Source organism: Ranitomeya imitator, chromosome 1 (genome assembly GCF_032444005.1).
Source record: "Ranitomeya imitator isolate aRanImi1 chromosome 1, aRanImi1.pri, whole genome shotgun sequence".
Classification (NCBI taxonomy): Eukaryota; Metazoa; Chordata; class Amphibia; order Anura; family Dendrobatidae; genus Ranitomeya; species Ranitomeya imitator.
In genome coordinates this window covers 595931903-595952310 of record NC_091282.1, presented here as the reverse complement: position 1 = coordinate 595952310, position 20408 = coordinate 595931903, and positions in this window count along the sequence as shown.

Genomic DNA, 20408 nt, shown 5'->3' with positions numbered 1-20408 from the left:
ATGGCGAGCTCAGTCGAGGGGTTCAAGAGAGGCCTGGATGTCTTCCTGGAGCAGAACAATATTGTATCATACAATTATTAGGTTCTGTAGAAGGACGTAGATCTGGGGATTTATTATGATGGAATATAGGCTGAACTGGATGGACAAATGTCTTTTTTCGGCCTTACTAACTATGTTACTATGTTACTATGATGGAGCAGGACACTTCGGATGGAGGAAGTTGGAGAGTCTACTTCGTGGAAGGTTCTACTGGATTGGCATGAAGAAAGCCATCGAAAAGTGGTGCCGAGAGTGTGGCCCATGTAGCCTACGCAGGAAGGACCGTGGCAGCCAAAGGGCTCCTCTGCAGCCCATCATCACCAAACGACCGATCGAACTGGTCGCACTAGATCATGTGAAGCTAACACCCAGCCGGACAGCCTATGTCTACGCCCTAACCATCGTGGACCACTACTCTAGATTTCTGGTAGTTGTGCCTGTCAAAGATCTGACAGCAAGGACAGCAGCCAAAGCCTTCCAGCAGTACTTCTGTAGACCACATGGGTACCCGGAAAAGGTACTGACTGATCAAGGACCAGCCTTTGAAGCGGAAGTGTTCCAGGAATTCTGCAATTTATACGGGTGTAAAAAGATCAGAACGACACCGTATCACCCACAAACCAACGGGATGTGCGAAAAGATGAACCAAGTGGTAATCAATTTACTGAAGACCTTGCCTGTGGAGGAACGGAACTTATGGCCAGCAAAGTTGCCCGACTTGGTAGACATGTTTAACCACATCCCAGTGAATTCCACCAACTGTACCCCAGCATACCTGATGAGAGGAAGATCCAGCAAATTACCTGTTGATCTAGACATGGGGGTCCTAACCCCAGAAGATACCTCGCCGGATGCAGATTGGGATACAGAAAGACAGCAAAGGTATCGCAACGTACAGGAATGCGTGGAAAGAAGTCTAGCCTAAGCCAGACAAAAACAAGAAAGGGACTACAACCAGCATGCTCCTGCAATTCCCTTGTCACCAGGTGAACAGGTGCTCAAACGGAAAAGGAGACTACACAAACTTGATGACCAATGGGAAGCAGAACCATATACCATCCTGCCGTCCAACTTTGACAATACAAAGGTCTGTCTCTTCAGCAAAGATGGAGGAGAAACTTCGACAGCCGTATCCAGAGACCACCTCAAAGTATGCTCTGACAAGTTGAGAGATAGAGAAACAGATCCAAGAAAATCTCCACCCGTGGAAGAGGAGAAGGTGATACACATTGTTCTTGGAGATTTTCCCCAGTCTTGGACTCAAATAAATCAGGCCATCGTGGTACCTGTTTTGAAGTTTCGTCAGCCGAAACCAAATGTGATGCCAGATCATCTTGAGCCAAGAGAGATTCTGCACCAACAGATTCTAACAGAAGATGCTATACCAACAGTCGAATCGGCAAGTCCACCCACTGCTATCGGCGAATCTGCCATGCCTACAGTTAGTAGAAGCAGTACTGAGAGCTCCAGCTCCAGCATGCCAGTGCTACCTAGACTCACTAGAAGTGTAGCCAAAAGACAGTGCACCACACCAGCGAAAGCAAGCACAGCAGACCCCGTTAGGTCACTAGTAACCCCTGTATTGTGGAGGTCTACACGTAGCACCAAAAATCAAATCCCAATTCGCTACAAAACTTGGAAATATTAATGGTTGCTTGAAAATGTCTGTATATATATCTTTGTTACAGGTTTAAAATGGGCAATGGAGTAAATTGGGCAGCACGGTGGCGCAGTGGTTAGCACAGCAGCCTTGCAGCGCTGGAGTCCTGGGTTCTAATCCCACCCAGAACAACATCTGCAAAGAGTTTGTATGTTCTCTCCGTGTTTGCATGGGTTTCCTCCGGGCACTCCGGTTTCCTCCCACATTCTAAAGACATACTGATAGGGAATTTAGATTGTGAGCCCCATCGGGGACAGCGATGATAATGTGTGCAAAACTGTAAAGCGCTGCGGAATATGTTAGCGCTATATAAAGATTATTATTATTATTATTATTATTATTAATGGACAGTGAATTACTCAAAAACTTTCATTATATTTTTAAAAGGGATCCCTTTGTTTACCCGGGATCCTTGTTGTTTCAAGTTTGCACTCACTGAACTGGGAGTCATAAACTGTGCATGACCAAGACTTTTGCGACGTTCAAGTGTCCTCACCTCCCATAAAGGGAAACATTGTTAAATGAATTTGTTTATAGCATTTCAAAAATATTGTATGTCTTTTGCTAACATGTATTGTTGTTCTTCTTTTCCCAGTCCCGGAGTACTGAATTTAACAGAGGGGGAGTGCGGCGCCCCAGTGTCCTGGTCATCGCAGTGCTGTCATTATCCTTTCAGGGGAGAAGTGATGTCATGTCTGAAGGCAATGAAAGACAACCACATTCAGGTATCACACACATGCAACATGTTGACACTCCAGACCAGAAGGGGGAGCTCTAAGCCTGTTTAGGGTGAGCTTCCCTACTTACATCCTGATCTGGAGGGAAAAGAGTTCAGTTCCTGTCAGGCAGACAGAAGGAGAGGAGCTCTGCTGGCATGACGTGCTGTAACTCCTGGGAAAGGACACTAAAAGGTGAACATACTGCAGAGAGTGTGCAGGAAAGCAGGGCACAGGAGAGAAATACCAGAGGGAGATCAGCCAAGAACAAGCTTCTCCTTTCTGAAGAGCAGGAGTCGGTAGCCAGAGACACCGAGGGAGCAACTGTCTTTAAGCCTTGCTCCAGAGGCTGGCAGGGCAGTCAATTCCAAGTTAGCTGTCCGACCTAAACACCTAAGAAGAGGACCCGGTGCCGAGTACCCCATTGCCCTACTCTGGGGGCAATCCAAGTGGCGCAGAGAAGAACGAGGACACAGGGTTGCAGTCTCTACCTTTACTGAAGACGTCAGCAGCCACAGTCCAGAGCACCAGACCACAGGGCAGGCAGAGTCCGGCCGGTTTGGAGGCAAGTCCAGAGTCCCCTTGTCCAGGTGGAGAATAAAAGCCTTTCTTCTAGTGCCGTGGTGGTTTAGTCCCTTACTGCTAAGCTTCTCATAAGGTCCTCACAGATGTTATCTCTCTCTGTCCCCCGGATTGGATAGGACATACCTGTATGACTGGTGACTTGAGACGGTTTATAGGGACTCTAGCACGCCCCAGCCTCTAAGGTTGTCACCGTGCCTCCTGGGTGTAGGTGCGGACAGGTAATGAACAATTAGCTGTCCTGCCGGTCTCTGATGTAAGTCATAGAGGTCCTTACAACCTCGGTGTTCCGGCTACCGGTCTCTGCGCCTCAGAAGGAGGCAGCCTGCTCGGGGCTGGTCCCCTTCTGATATCCTCTCTTGTGCTCCTTCTCCTGCACGCTCACTGCAAACAATTTGGCCTTCAAAATGTCTCTTTCTGGGAGCTGCAGCTCTGTGGGCATGCACAGCTCCGTGGACCCTCTGTCCTCCTCAGACGGCTGTCTGGAACTTTCTAACTTTCCCTACAGGCTACCAGTTATATATATATGGGAAGTCACCTAATAAATAGGATCAGAAGCTCCGCTTGGTGGCCAGGAGTGTGAAGTATTGCATGTTTGTGGTACCTGGATGCAGTTATCCTTCCTTTCCTTCAAACGTAGCATCACTCTCTCCGGGAGGAAAGCGACACTACTGCGACGATCAGGACCCTGGGGCACAGCACTCCCCCATTAAATCCAGTTCTCCCAAATTGGGAAAAGAAAAACAACAGTTACAGGTTAGCAAAAACCAGGGATTCAAGCTTCAGGAGGCTAATTTGCATATTCCAGGTGCCTTCTGGGAGAAGCGAAGTCTCCCTAAGCTAGAAGATCGTTGGGTACAGCCGGGACCAGCTGCTTCGAAAGCATCACCAAACCAGGGATTCAAGCTTCAGGAGGCTAATTTGCATATTCCAGGTGCCTTCTGGGAGAAGCGAAGTCTCCCTAAGCTAGAAGATCGTTGGGTACAGCCGGGACCAGCTGCTTCGAAAGCATCACCAAACCAGGGATTCAAGCTTCAGGAGGCTAATTTGCATATTCCAGGTGCCTTCTGGGAGAAGCGAAGTCTCCCTAAGCTAGAAGATCGTTGGGTACAGCCGGGACCAGCTGCTTCGAAAGCATCACCAAACCGCGCGCCTTACGGCGCGCAAATTTTTGCCTGTAGGACATTATTGCAAGAGAGCTTGGCTGAGTAGATTACACAAAGAGGAAAACACACAGCAAGTCAGCAGGATCTAGGAGCAACATGGCAGATGTGACAACCTACATGGTGAGCTGCAGCATGTGCTACATGTTCACAGATCGACCAGAAGAAGAATCCAATTTCACCTGTCAGAAGTGTAGACTAGTGGCCCTTTTAGAAGAAAAGGTGCGGGGTCTGGAAGAAAGAATAGCAACTTTGAAACTCATCAAAGAGAATGAAGACTTTCTAGACAGAACAGAAGCATCTCTACTGGTCACAGAAGGTGCAAAAAGTGTCAGAGAACCTCCAAAAGCAGATGAGTGGAAGCATGTGACCAAAAGAAGCAAGAAGAACATGGAGAAATCACCAACCACACAACTGAAGAACCGATATCAAATCTTTGTAGAGGATGAAGATGGCACACCTAAGAATGAAGCAATACCAGCAAGCAAAAAAGAAAAGGGCACACAGCAACAAGTGACAGCAAAAAGTACAGCCAAGAAGCAACGAAGAGTGGTGGTGGTGGGAGACTCACTACTGAGAGGCACAGAAGCAGCCATCTGCAGACCGGACATAACTGCAAGAGAAGTATGCTGCCTTCCAGGTGCGATGATCAAGGATGTGACCGATAGGATACCAAAGCTCTTCAGCTCCAAGGACGTCCACCCATTTCTTCTGATACATGTTGGCACCAATGACACGGCAAGGAAGGACCTACCGACAATCTGCAAGGACTTTGAAGAGTTGGGGAAGAAAGTAAAGGAACTGGATGCACAGGTAGTTTTTTCTTCTATCCTTCCAGTAGACGGGCATGGCACCAGGAGATGGAACAGGATCCTTGATGCAAACAACTGGCTAAGACGATGGTGCAGACAACAAGGATTCGGATTCCTGGACCACGGTGTGAATTACTGGTATGATGGACTCCTCGCCAGAGACGGACTACACCTCAACAAACCTGGGAAACACACATTCGCCAGAAGACTCGCTACACTCATCAGGAGGGCGTTAAACTAGAAGAAGAGGGGACGGGAAGAAAAACATTAGACTCAAACAAAGACGACCCAGGAAAACATACTCAGAAGGGAGGTAAGAACATTTCTAAAACAATCCACAGTGAGGAGATTGGAACAAAACAAAATCCTCTAAACTGCATGCTCGCAAACGCCAGAAGCCTGACAAACAAGATGGAAGAACTAGAAGCAGAAATATATACAGGTAACTTTGACATAGTGGGAATAACCGAGACATGGTTAGATGAAAGCTATGACTGGGCAGTTAACTTACAGGGTTACAGTCTGTTTAGAAAGGATCGTAAAAATCGGAGAGGAGGAGGGGTTTGTCTCTATGTAAAGTCTTGTCTAAAGTCCACTTTAAGGGAGGATATTAGCGAAGGGAATGAGGATGTCGAGTCCATATGGGTTGAAATTCATGGAGGGAAAAATGGTAACAAAATTCTCATTGGGGTCTGTTACAAACCCCCAAATATAACAGAAAGCATGGAAAGTCTACTTCTAAAGCAGATAGATGAAGCTGCAACCCATAATGAGGTCCTGGTTATGGGGGACTTTAACTACCCGGATATTAACTGGGAAACAGAAACCTGTGAAACCCATAAAGGCAACAGGTTTCTGCTAATAACCAAGAAAAATTATCTTTCACAATTGGTGCAGAATCCAACCAGAGGAGCAGCACTTTTAGACCTAATACTATCTAATAGACCTGACAGAATAACAAATCTGCAGGTGGTTGGGCATTTAGGAAATAGCGGCCACAATATTGTGCAGTTTCACCTGTCTTTCACTAGGGGGACTTGTCAGGGAGTCACAAAAACATTGAACTTTAGGAAGGCAAAGTTTGAACAGCTTAGAGATGCCCTTAATCTGGTAGACTGGGACAATATCCTCAGAAATGAGAATACAGATAATAAATGGGAAATGTTTAAGAACATCCTAAATAGGCAGTGTAAGCGGTTTATACCTTGTGGGAATAAAAGGACTAGAAATAGGAAAAACCCAATGTGGCTAAACAAAGAAGTAAGCCAGGCAATTAACAGTAAAAAGAAAGCATTTGCACTACTAAAGCAGGATGGCACCATTGAAGCTCTAAAAAACTATAGGGAGAAAAATACTTTATCTAAAAAACTAATTAAAGCTGCCAAAAAGGAAACAGAGAAGCACATTGCTAAGGAGAGTAAAACTAATCCCAAACTGTTCTTCAACTATATCAATAGTAAAAGAATAAAAACTGAAAATGTAGGCCCCTTAAAAAATAGTGAGGAAAGAATGGTTGTAGATGACGAGGAAAAAGCTAACATATTAAACACCTTCTTCTCCACGGTATTCACGGTGGAAAATGAAATGCTAGGTGAAATCCCAAGAAACAATGAAAACCCTATATTAAGGGTCACCAATCTAACCCAAGAAGAGGTGCAAAACCGGCTAAATAAGATTAAAATAGATAAATCTCCGGGTCCGGATGGCATACACCCACGAGTACTAAGAGAACTAAGTAATGTAATAGATAAACCATTATTTCTTATTTTTAGTGACTCTATAGCGACAGGGTCTGTTCCGCAGGACTGGCGCATAGCAAATGTGGTGCCAATATTCAAAAAGGGCTCTAAAAGTGAACCTGGAAATTATAGGCCAGTAAGTCTAACCTCTATTGTTGGTAAAATATTTGAAGGGTTTCTGAGGGATGTTATTCTGGATTATCTCAATGAGAATAACTGTTTAACTCCATATCAGCATGGGTTTATGAGAAATCGCTCCTGTCAAACCAATCTAATCAGTTTTTATGAAGAGGTAAGCTATAGGCTGGACCACGGTGAGTCATTGGACGTGGTATATCTCGATTTTTCCAAAGCGTTTGATACCGTGCCGCACAAGAGGTTGGTACACAAAATGAGAATGCTTGGTCTGGGGTAAAATGTGTGTAAATGGGTTAGTAACTGGCTTAGTGATAGAAAGCAGAGGGTGGTTATAAATGGTATAGTCTCTAACTGGGTCGCTGTGACCAGTGGGGTACCGCAGGGGTCAGTATTGGGACCTGTTCTCTTCAACATATTCATTAATGATCTGGTAGAAGGTTTACACAGTAAAATATCGATATTTGCAGATGATACAAAACTATGTAAAGCAGTTAATACAAGAGAAGATAGTATTCTGCTACAGATGGATCTGGATAAGTTGGAAACTTGGGCTGAAAGGTGGCAGATGAGGTTTAACAATGATAAATGTAAGGTTATACACATGGGAAGAGGGAATCAATATCACCATTACACACTGAACGGGAAACCACTGGGTAAATCTGACAGGGAGAAGGACTTGGGGATCCTAGTTAATGATAAACTTACCTGGAGCAGCCAGTGCCAGGCAGCAGCTGCCAAGGCAAGCAGGATCATGGGGTGCATTAAAAGAGGTCTGGATACACATGATGAGAGCATTATACTGCCTCTGTACAAATCCCTAGTTAGACCGCACATGGAGTACTGTGTCCAGTTTTGGGCACCGGTGCTCAGGAAGGATATAATGGAACTAGAGAGAGTACAAAGGAGGGCAACAAAATTAATAAAGGGGATGGGAGAACTACAATACCCAGATAGATTAGCGAAATTAGGATTATTTAGTCTAGAAAAAAGACGACTGAGGGGCGATCTAATAACCATGTATAAGTATATAAGGGGACAATACAAATATCTCGCTGAGGATCTGTTTATACCAAGGAAGGTGACGGGCACAAGGGGGCATTCTTTGCGTCTGGAGGAGAGAAGGTTTTTCCACCAACATAGAAGAGGATTCTTTACTGTTAGGGCAGTGAGAATCTGGAATTGCTTGCCTGAGGAGGTGGTGATGGCGAACTCAGTCGAGGGGTTCAAGAGAGGCCTGGATGTCTTCCTGGAGCAGAACAATATTGTATCATACAATTATTAGGTTCTGTAGAAGGACGTAGATCTGGGTATTTATTTATTATGATGGAATATAGGCTGAACTGGATGGACAAATGTCTTTTTTCGGCCTTACTAACTATGTTACTATGTTACTATGTAAAAAGACATACAATTTTTAAAATGCTATAAAACAAGTTAATATAAACTAGTGCTTCCCTTTATGGGAGGTGAGGATACTTGAACGTTACAAAACATATTTACATTGTAGGCCTACTTTTAAGAACAATTTAATGAAACAGTGCAACAATTAAACTAGCTATGACATGGTATGACCCTCACGGGTATACTATCTGTTAAGTGCAAAATCTTCATCCAACCCCCGCGGGTTACTTTATTTTCTCATTTTATCAAAAGTGCATCATAATATCAACTACACACTATCGGCTATATAAAATACAAGTCTATCTCAAGTTTCATCACTATTTACTATATTAATTATTTAATATATTAGCTTTTCTATCTTGCAACATATAAGTCTAACTGGCAAAGTGCAATAATTTAATATTCCCTTTAAGGGTTCAAACAGTACTCAAGTCTTTTTCTTTTAATACTGAGGTAGTTGCTATCAATACTCAAGTCAATCAATACTTTAGAACAGCAGCAACAATGCGAGGGACCCGTCACCAACCCTCAACGTTGAACTTGGGCGAGCTACAAGGCGTGTATTCAGACATGGAATCCTGCCGCACCAGACGGGTTTTTCTTCAGGTCTCTGGAAAACAAAGCAGTTCTCACAACAATGTTAGAAGCAGTCTCTTGTCTTTAAAGGCTTCTTTTGTAAAACCAGTAGGAAGCACCTTTAAGAAGGTGCAAACTATTTACAAGCAAAGTCTTGATCATGCACAGTTCATGATTCACAGTTCTTTAAGGCAACTTGTGCAAAACATAGGATCCCTTGAAACATGGGACCCCTTTAAGTGGACACCCTGGTAGCGTTTGTGAACTTTTAAACAGTAACAGTCATTTTAATTTTGCAGAAGATGAACTATTTACAGTCATTGTCAGATTTGTTTGTTCTACGGTGTAGCACTGGTAAAGGCAGTCCCTTTGGATACGGGCGGCTACCGCGCACCACATAAAGTGCGTCTGCACTCCGGATGGGAGTCTGAGTGCATACTGTCTTTTGTTCTACAACTGTCAGGCTGCTGTAGTGCAGTACAGCGCAACCTCCACCAGGGGGAGCTTGGTAGGGAAGCCAGACTGCACAGACAGAGCAACAGAACAGACACCACCTAGTGGCGAGAGCGAGGTCAGGACAGCCAAGTCAGAGCATAAGACAGCACAACCATACAAACGGATTTAGACAGAATGGATAGTCAAAACGTAGCAAGGGATCAGTAAACCAGGATGGGCAAATATGGTACCAAAGGGAAAAACTGAAAACAGTCAAAAGCCAAGCCAGAAGATCAGAACCAGGGAGTCAAGCAGAACGTCAGACAAACAAAGAGACACTGGGAAAGGGCAGGCAGAGGGAGATAACAGACACAGGACAAGTCAGGGTTCACAGCAGGGCAAATCAAGAGCTACCAGCAAGATCAGGTTAACACTCCGAAGGCAGAACTATATCTAACACTGCCAGCAAGATTCATGGGAGCTAAATAGCAAACCTGAACCCAGAATGAGGCAGAGCAAAGTTAACCCTTGACATGATCCGTCCAGAAAAAAGGGCAGACACTAATAAACCCTGGAACGGATCATGACAGTACCCTCCTCTCAAGGGGGGGGGCACTGGACCCCCAGGTTTCCCAGGATAACGTGCATGAAATGCCCGGACCAATTGATCAGCATGGACAGATCGCGCCGGGACCCAAGATCGATCCTCAGGACCATAACCCCTCCAATGGACCAAATACTGAAGATAACTATGTTAATCCGATTATTAAATGCAAATTCAGCCAGGGGCAACGAAGAACACCAATCATCCTGCTGAGACGTAGCAAGACACCTCAAAATCTGTTCAAGTGACTGATTGGTCCTCTCCGACTGCCCGTTGGTCTCAGGATGGTAAGCAGAGGAGAAGGTCAAACAAATACCCAATCTTTTACAAAATGCCCTCCAAAATTTGGACACAAATTGTACTCTATCAGAAACCACACTCAAAGGCACACCATGCAGCCGTACAACGTGCTCAACAAACAATCTAGATAGTGTCTCAGCATTAGGCAATCCTGCCAGAGGTACAACGGATCATGACAACAACAGCCCGTGTGCATCTCAAGCACAGAACAAAGGGTGCTCTGTCACAGATAGAAACATTCTTCACCTGGCCAGGTGGGGACGATGGTGAGCAATATGGAGCCGCTGGTGGTAATGGCTCCAGGCCGCGAGGTGGCGATTTCGGCTCATTTAGCTCACATTTGTGAACATGGAGGGTGTACCATCTAGTGTAGGTGACGCGGTCTCCAGGATAGAGGTCCCTGTCTTGGTGTCCCTCCATTAGGTGCGCCTCTACATCTCGCCTAGTCACAAAGACTTGGGGGTAAAGATCTGGCTCCTGCTTTCTGTGCACAGGACCTGTGATGAAGTCACAGCAGGGGAGGAGTCAGGGGTCACATGATCGGGACCTCCGTGGATTGCAGAACTCGACTGCCGGTGCTGATTGACAACTTGCCACATGGTGCTGTAGCCGCAGGATAAGGTAAGTATGCTGCCTTGTGTGGGGTCAGGAGGTGTACAGTGTGGATGTAGCAGAGCCGTGTGCGTGCGAGGTGTACGGAGCGGAGCCGTGTGTGTGCAAGGTGTACGGAGCGGAGCCGTGTGTGTGCGAGGTGTATGGAGCGGAGTCGTGTGTGTGCGAGGTGTACGGAGCGGAGCCGTGTGTGCGAGGTGTACGGAGCGGAGCCGTGTGTGCGAGGTGTACGGAGCGGAGCCGTGTGTACGAGGTGTACGGAGCGGAGCCGTGTGTGCAAAGTGTACGGAGCGCAGCCGCGTGTTTAGGAGTAGCTATGTGTCGCCATTATATGGTACGAAGTATCATGTGCGGTCATTATACAGTATGGAGCATCATGTGCGGTCATTATACAGTATGGAGCATCATGTGCAGTCATTATACAGTATGGAGCATCATGTGCGGCCATTATACAGTATGGAGCATCATGTGGGGCCATTATACAGTATGGAGCATCATGTGTGGTCATCATACAGTATGGAGCATCATGTGTGGCCATCATACAGTATGGAGCACTGTGTGGCCATATTTTTTTGTTTATAATTATTGTATATGAAACAGTGTGATCAGCAGTGCTAAATGGGTGTGGTTGGGATGTGGATATGGGTGTGACTAATTATGAATGGGTGTGGTCAGGGGCGTGGGCGTTCAGAGGTATGAGCCCTGGTCCATGTAGTCTTGCTAAAGACAGCTGTGCCAACAGACGAGAGCACCCACTGACCCCGTTTCTCCACACTCGGTGTTACGGCTACCGGTCTCTGCGCCTCAGAAGGAGGCAGCGTGCTCGGGGCTGGTCCCCTTCTGATATCCTCTCCTGTGCTCCTTCTCCTGCACGCTCGCTGCAAACAATTCAGCCTTCAAAATGTCTCTTTCTGGGAGCTGCAGCTCTGTGGGCATGCACAGCTCCGTGGACCCTCTGTCCTCCTCAGACAGCTGTCTGGAACTTTCTAACTTTCCCTTCATCATGTGCCGCCCCTTTCAACATGTGCTGCCCCCTCCATAATTTGCTGTCCCCCTCCATCATTTGCAGCCCCCGCCTTCATTTCCAACCCCTCCATTATTTGCAGCCCCTCTTCACCATTTGCAACCCCTTTTCATCATGTGGCGCCCGCTTCATAATGTGCAGCTCCCCTCCTTCATTTACAGCACCCCCTACAACATTTGCAGCACCCCTCCATCATTTGCAGCACCTCTCCATCATTTGCAGCACCCCCTCCATCATGTAGTAACCAGTTATATGTATATGGGGAGTCACCTAATAAATTGGATCAGAAGCTCCGCTTGGTGGCCTGGAGTGTGAAGTGTTGCATGTTTGTGGTAAATGGATGCAGTTATCCTTCCTTGCCTCCAAACGTAGCATCACTCTCCCCGGGAGGAAAGCGACACTACTGCGACGACCAGGACCCTGGGGAGCTGCAGCTGCACATCAATTGCAGCACCCCTCTATCATTTGCAGCCCAACTCCATCATGTGCAGCCCCTCTTCACCATTTTCAGCCCCCTTCGTCATGTGCCGCCCCTTCATCATGTGCACCCCCCTCCATAATTTGCTGTCCCCCATCATTTGCTGCCCCCTCCTTCATTTCCAAGCCCCTCCTTCATTTGCAGCACCCCTCCATCATTTTCAGCCCCTTTTCACCATTTGCAGACCCTTCAACATGTGCAGCCCCTCTTTAACATTTGCAGCCCCCTCCATCATTTCCAGCACCCCTTCATAATTTGCAGCCCCACTCCAACATGTGCAGCATCCCTCCATCATTTGCAGCACCCCCTCCATCATATGCAGCCCTTCTTCATTTGCAGCCCCCCCTCCTTCATTTGTAGAACCCCCTCCATCATTTGCAGCACCCCTCCTTCATTTGCAGCATCCCCTCCATCATTTGCAGCCCCCTCCATCATTTGCAGCACCCCTCCATCATGTGCAGCCCCTCTTCACCATTTCCAGCCCCCCTTCATCATGAGCAGCCCCCACCATCATTTGCTGTCCCCTCCATCATTTGTAGCCCCCCTCCATCATTTGCAGCTTGCCTCCTTCATTTGCAGCCTTCCTTCTCCATAGGTAGACACCTTCCATCATCTACAGCCCGCCTTTCATCATGTGCATTCCCCTTCTCCCCACTTCATCATGTGCAGTCCCCGTCCCCAGCCTCACATCATCATTTGCTACCCCTCCATCATTTGCAGCCCTCCTCCATCCTTTGCTGCCCTCCTCCATCATTAGCAGCACTCCCCACCATTTGCAGCACCCCTCCATCATTTGCAGCATACCTCTATCATTTGCAGCCCCACTCCATCATGTGCAGCCCTGTTATGACGTGCTGGTTAGGAGCACCCGGCACGACCTGATAGTTAAACTCACGCAGGACAAGCTCTGGGATGTGGGAGCTCTGCTGACCGCAGGCCCTAATCCTATCACAACAACTAGAAATAGCTGTGGAGCGTTCCTGACTCTCCCTAGACGCCTCTTCACAGCCTAAGAGTTAGCTAGCCCTAGAGATAGAAAATAAAGCCTACCTTGCCTCAGAGAAATTCCCCAAAGGAAAAGTCAGCCCCCCACATATATTGACTGTGAGTAAAGATGAAAGTCACAAACGCAGAAATGAAACAGGTTTCAGCAAAGGGAGGCCAGACTTACTAAACAGACAGAGGATAGAAAAGGTATCTTTGCGGTCAGCGCAAAAAACTACAAAAGACCACGCAGAGTGTGCAAAAAGACCTCCGCACCGACTCACGGTGCAGAGGTGCCACTCTGCATCCCAGAGCTTCCAGCTAGCAAGACAAAATCATGATAACCAGCTGGACAAGGAAACAATGAACAAATAATAACTATCAGGAACTTAGCTTCTGCTGGAGAAGACAGGTCACCAGAAAGATCCAAGAGCGAACTGAACCAATGCAGGAACATTGACAGCTGGCATGGAGTAACGATCTGAGTGGAGTTAAATAGAGCAGCCAACCAAAGGATAAACCACGTCACCTGTGTAAGGAACCTCAGAAGCAGCAGCTTCACTCACAGCCACCAGAGGGAGCCCATAGACAGAACTCGCCGAAGTACCATTCACGACCACAGGAGGGAGTTCGACAACAGAATTCACAACACAACCCCTCTTCACCATTTGCAGCCCCCTTTATCATGTGCCGCCCCTTCATCATGTGCAGCCCCCTTCATAATTTGCTGTTCCCCCCATCATTTGTAGCCCCTCCTTCATTTCCAAACTCCTCCTTCATTTGATGCACCCCTCAATTATTTGCAGCACCCCCTCCATCATTTGCAGCCCCTCTTCACCATTTGCACCCCCTTCACCATTTGCACCCCCTTCAACAGTAGCAGTTCCTTCATCATGTGCAGCCCTTCTGCACTATTTGCAGCCCCCTCCATCATTTCCAGCACCCCTTCATAATTTTCAGCCCCACTCCAACATGTGCAGCACCCCTACATCATTTGCAGCACCCCTCCATCATTTGAAGCCCTTCTTCATTAGCAGCCACCCTCCTTCATTTGTAGCATCCCCTCCATCATGTGCAGCCTCTTTTCACCATTTGCAGCCCCCATTCATCACGTGCAGCGCCCCTTCATCACGTGCAGCCCCCTCCTTCACTTGCAGCACCCCACTGTCATGTCGGACGCTGTTCACACAAGGGCGTCCGACAGACAGCGGTGATTCCACATTTGTCCACTATACGCTCAGTGGTACCGGCTAGATTTTATCCAGGTTATCCAGGGTTAATCTGGCTGTAAATCTGGTTGGAGGCTGGGTCACGCCCGTGGCCTTTAAATAGTCATTCTGGACTTTGGGCGTCGCCGATTATAGCTTGTGTCTTGTGCCTGGTGATCTCAGTCTGGAGTGGTGGTCTAGGAGTTGAAGTATCGTATCTGGTTGTGTATTATCCTTTGTCATATTTCTCCTTCCTATATTTGTGTTTATTTTTGCCCTGTGCACATTATAGTGTTTTCCTGTGTGTCTGCGGCGTGGTGCGTTTTTAGTTTTCCCTGTCTGTACTTTCTGTGTAGGTTGGTGTGTAGTCTTATCACTGAGTGGCAGGTGGAGGTTTCAGCATAGGGCTGAAACAGGAGTCAGGGTCAGGCCTGGCGGCCCAGACAAGCACACCATCAGTATAAATTCTGGGAGAGGGACAGACAGGATTTTCCCTAGTCTGAGGGATATCGCAGGGGCCCGGGTAATCAGCTTTAGTCTACCCAATACCCCCGTGACACCCTCCTTCATTTGCAGCACCTCTCCATCATTTGCAGCCCCTTCTGCAAATGACCTGGTGGTTAAGATGCCACACTGATATGACCTGGTGGCTAAAACGCAACATGGAGCGAGCTCTGAGAAGGTGGTATCTCTACTGACCGCAGTCCCTTATCCTAACAACAACACTAGAAATAGCCGTGGGATGTTCCTGACTCTCCCTAGACACCTCTTCACAGCCTAAGAAATAACTACCCCTAAAGAAGGAAATAGAAAGATATCTTGCCTCAGAGAAAACCCCCAAAAGGAAAGATGGCCCCCCACAAATATTGACTGTGAATGGAGAGGGAAATGACGTACAAAGAAATGAAACCAGAATTCAGCAAAGGAGGCCAATACTAAACTAGGTAGACAGAGCGAAAAGGATACTGTGCGGTCAGTATAAAAACTACCAAATCCACGCAGAGTTTACAAAAATGAACTCCACACCGACTCACGGTGTGGAGGGGCAAATCTGCTTTCCCAGAGCTTCCAGCTAGCCTGAATAAGACATAGTGACAAGCTGGACAAAAAGAGACATATTTGCAAAGCAATAGAGTCCAAACAAATGGACAAACAAAAACTAGCAAAAAACTTATCTTTTGCAAACAAGGACTGGCCATATGAGAATTCCAAGAAGAGAACCAAATCCAACCAAGAACATTGACAGCAGGCATGGACTAAAGCCCAGAGCAGGTTTAAATAACAAACCCAGGCAAGGGGATTAGTGAAGGCAGCTGCTACAGCTACCTAAAGGAGCAGCAGTTCCACTCGAAACCACCAGAGGGAGCCCAAGGGCAGAACTCACAAAAATACCATTAGCAACCACAGGAGGGAGCTCCAGAACGGAATTCACAACACCCTTCATCATTTGCAGCCCTCCTCCATCCTTTGCATCCCTCCTCCATCATTTGCAGCACCCCCTCCATCATTTGCAGCACCCCCTCCATCATTTGCAACCCCACTCTATCATGTGCAGCCCCTCTTCACCATTTGCAGCCCCTTTCATCATGTGCCACCCCTTTCAACATGTGCCGCCCCTACATAATTTGCTGTCCCCCTCTTCATGTGGAGCCCCTCTTCACCATTTGCAGCCCCCTTCATCATGTGCGGTCCCTTCAATCATTTGCTGTCCCCCGCCATTATTTCCAACCCCCTCCATCATTTGCATCCTCTCTTCTCCATGTGCAGCCCTTATCATGTGCAACCCCCTTCATCATGTGCAGCCCCGTTCACCATTTGCAGCCCTCTCCTTCATTTACAGCACCCCCTCCATCATTTTCAGCACCCTATGCATGATTTTCAGCACCCCCTCCATCATTTGCAGCATCTCTTCCATCACGTGCAGCCCCTCTTCACCATTTGCAGACCCCTTCATCATGAGCAGCCCCCACCATCATTTGCTGTTCCCTCCATGATTTGCAGCCTCCCTTCTCCATTTGTTGACACCCCATCATGTGCAGCCCACCCTTCATCATGTGGAGTCCCCTTTCCCCACTTCATCATGTGAAGTCCCCCGTCCCCTCCCTTACATAATTATTTGCTACCCCGTCAATCATTTGCAGCCCTCCTCCTTCCTTTGTAGCCCTCCTCCATCATTTGCAGCACCCCTCTTCACCATTTGCAGCCCCGTTCATCATGAGCCCCCCCCCCACCATCATTTGCTGTCCCCTCCATCATTTGCAGCCCACCTCCATCATTTGCAGCCTCCCTTCTCCATTTGTAGACACCCTCCTTCATGTGCATCCCGCTCTTCATCATGTGCAGTCCCCTTCCCCCCACTTCATCATGTGCAGTCCCCCGTCTCCTCACTCACATCATTTGCTTCCCCTCCATCATTTGAAGCCCTCCTTCATCCTTTGCAGCCCTCCTCCATCATTTGCAGCATCCCCTCCATCATTTGCAGCACCTTTCCATCATTTGCAGCTCCACTCCATCATGTGCAGCCCCTCTTCACCATTTGCAGCCCCCTTCGTCATGTGCCACCCCCTTCATCATGTGCAGCCCCCTCCATCATTTGCTGTCCCTCTCCATCATTTGCAGCCCCCTCCTTCATTTCCAAACCCCTTCTTCATTTGCAGCACCCCCTCCATCATTTGCAGCCCCTTTCACCATTTGCATCTCTGTCACCATTTGCACCTTTTCATCATTTGCAGCCCCTTCATCATGTGCAGCCCCTCTTCACCATTTGCAGCCCCCTCCATCATTTACAGCACCCCTTCATCATTTGCAACCCAACTCCAACATGTGCAGCACCCCTCCATCATTTGCAACCCCCCTCCATTATTTGAAGCCTCCCTTCTCCATTTGTAGCTCCTCTCCATCATGTACAGTCTGCCCTTCATCATGTGCAGTGCCCCCCTCATCCTCCATTTAATTCATTTAATAATGAACAAAAAAATGTTTTTAATACTTACCTCATAAGCGATCCCCAGCGACCCCGCAGGCCCACAGCGCACATCACATTAGTGCATGTTGGGGCCCTGTCAGCAGAAACACAAGAGGCGGGGCCCTCTGAGCCCCCCCCCCGGTATGCCTCTGCTCATCAGGCCCCATACAGTAGTAAAGGCAGTAATGCCCTGATGGTGGCCCTGGGGGACATAACTACAATATGGGGACATCAGTACAATATGAGTGCATATTTGCTCTCTCCAGATCCATAATGACCCAAGCTCTAAAAAAAGAAATAGAAAAAACATGGCAAAAATGTTCTCAAAAGGTGTTTAGAAAAAAATGTTATCACTAAAAACTTTCATTTTGTCCTTCAAAGAACACAGCCCCCTCAAATTCAATTTTTTTCTATATGCAGCACATATACCCAGCCAGGTTTGAGACGCTTGTTATAAAGTATAGTAGCTGTGGCTGCCATTAATTGTCTTTCAAGCCATCACTTCTCATACAAGTCAGGAGCTTTCTCCCACCGTATGTTAAACAAAGGACTTAAAACATGGTGTGAACTATCCAAAGGCTAGGTTCACATCGTGTTAGGGCAATCCGTTTAACAGATGCGCAAACAATGAGCCCCAAATTGTCTATATTTTGCGAACGCTTCCGTTAGCTGTGCATTCGCCATGATGGACCTGAAAATGCGGTAGTCCGCATTCTAAGGTGCGTCACAAAATAACGGACTATTGCTAACGCATGCCGATTTTGACATGCCTTAGGATGCGTTACGCTAATGTAAGTCTATGGGTGCATTAACGGATCCGTTACATTGCGTTAGTGCCACTTAGAAATGGATCCGTTAAACTAATTGCCCTAACGCAATGTGCACCTAGCCTTAGGTCGTTTTCACATTTGCGGTTGTGTCCGGAGCGTTTCTGACCCACAAATCCACATGCGGCTTGATTTCATATTTTTTACATTGTGGACGCAGGTGCATGCGTTCGTCTGCATTTGCTTACGCATGCAACTTTTCGCGGTGCGCATGTTGCAATTTTTGAGGCGGCAAATTTCTGTCAAATATGCGCAGGCATGCGGATGAGTGCATTAAAAAAAAAACTGTCTATGGGATCGCATGCATACGCATGTCTTTGCGTATGCATGCGTTCAAAGCACTTGCGTACTTTGGACTGCGCATGTCCAGGAACTGATTTAGACAAGCCCATTGAGACACACCCTCATTGAAATATCGAACACATGCACCTAAAAAGCGCAAACGCATGCAAAAACTGAAAATGAATATAATAACTTTTAGGTCCAAAGAGATGGAGAGATGTTATAGATTTCTTATGCATCTTGGATATGAACTGAACATGATTTATATGTAGAAAATTAGGAAATCAACATAGATACCTAAAAACAGGTATATATTATATTCCCTGAGCCTGATAGGTGGGGAATGAACGTGAAATATATGTAGATAATAAAAGAATGAACACATATCCCATATAAACAGGTGTATATTATATTCCCTGTGCCTGATACGTGGGGAATGAACATGAAATATATGTAGATCATAAAAGAATGAACACATATCCCATATAAATGCAGCGCCCCAGAGATCTGGTCGTTGCAGTAACGTCGCTCTGCCACTAAGGGGAGTGATGGTACGTCTGATGGTACTGAAGGAATTCTCCTGACCAGGTGTCACCAGAACACATTACACTTCACACTCCGGCCACTAGGGGGAGAAAAAGGCTTTATTTATTAGGCCACTTCTCACACTGGTAAAACTAGGGGTTGGAGAGGAAGTTAGTCAGAAGCTGACTGGGTTGGATTCAGGCAACATCCCGTGGCAGGGGGTGTTGCAGGGAGAAGGCACAGGGGGGTCCCTGTCAGGCATGGGAACCTGGCAGGTGCCTAGCGAACAGAACAGAACGTTACAGAACCGCGCCTGCACTACCTTGCGGCGGTATCCTAAGAAAGAGACACGAAGGGAAGGATATTGTGGAACAGTATAAACGAGATCAAGCACAAAGGAGTACCAGTAGGAGTCGTGCCGTGAGACCGAGGTAACATCCTACTGAGGCGCGTAGCTGGTGGCTGGAACACCGCGTCAGTAACTGACTCTAGGCCTTACTTCGAACTCCGCAGGACAGTTAATTATAGGTTGGCTGTCTACCTTAAATTTCCTAAGAAGACATAGGGGACAACAGTGGGAGAGGGGCGTCTCTAGGGTCCTGGAAGACCTCCAGGCCTTCCCGTCATACGGGTGCGTCCTAGCCAAAACATACTGGGGGACGAGAAACTAGCAACATCTGGAACTAAAGAGAAAGAGAGAGCTGTAGAGAACGACGAACGAGAACAGTAGTTGTGAGGACTATTCCGAATGCTCAGCAGGGTAGGACTACAACACACAGGCGCTAGTAGTAGGCAACGATTTCCATCTTCGAGGGAAACTCTGGAAGTGCCCATCAGACCGGCTGGTCTCTGATAGCCCTGTTAAACGTGCTCTGGATTGAGGATCCTGAAGTCTACAGTAAAGAGGTAAAGAGACTGCAACCTTGTGTCCTCGTTATTGCCTGCACCTCACACCATCTCCATCCACCGTACTGGGAAGCCCTGGGGACATACTTCACCTGTGGGAAGGTATACCATCCAGCTGCCATTCCATCACCCCAGCAGACCCCACAGCAGCGTCGGTCACCCTGACCGAACACCACAGGTGGCGTCACGAACCCCTGACAGACTGCACCACTTTTATTGGGCGCCCCTTAGCAGGGTCGCGGACCAGGTCTAGCCACCGTGACAGCCTCAGAACCGAATCAGAGAGGTCTGGTACTCCGGAGAACTCGTGGCCCTGTGTCTGGGGGCGATCCATAAACAGGTGTATATTATATTCCCTGTGCCTGATAGGTGGGGAATGAATATGAAATATATGTAGAGAATAGGAGAATGAACACATATCCCATATAAACA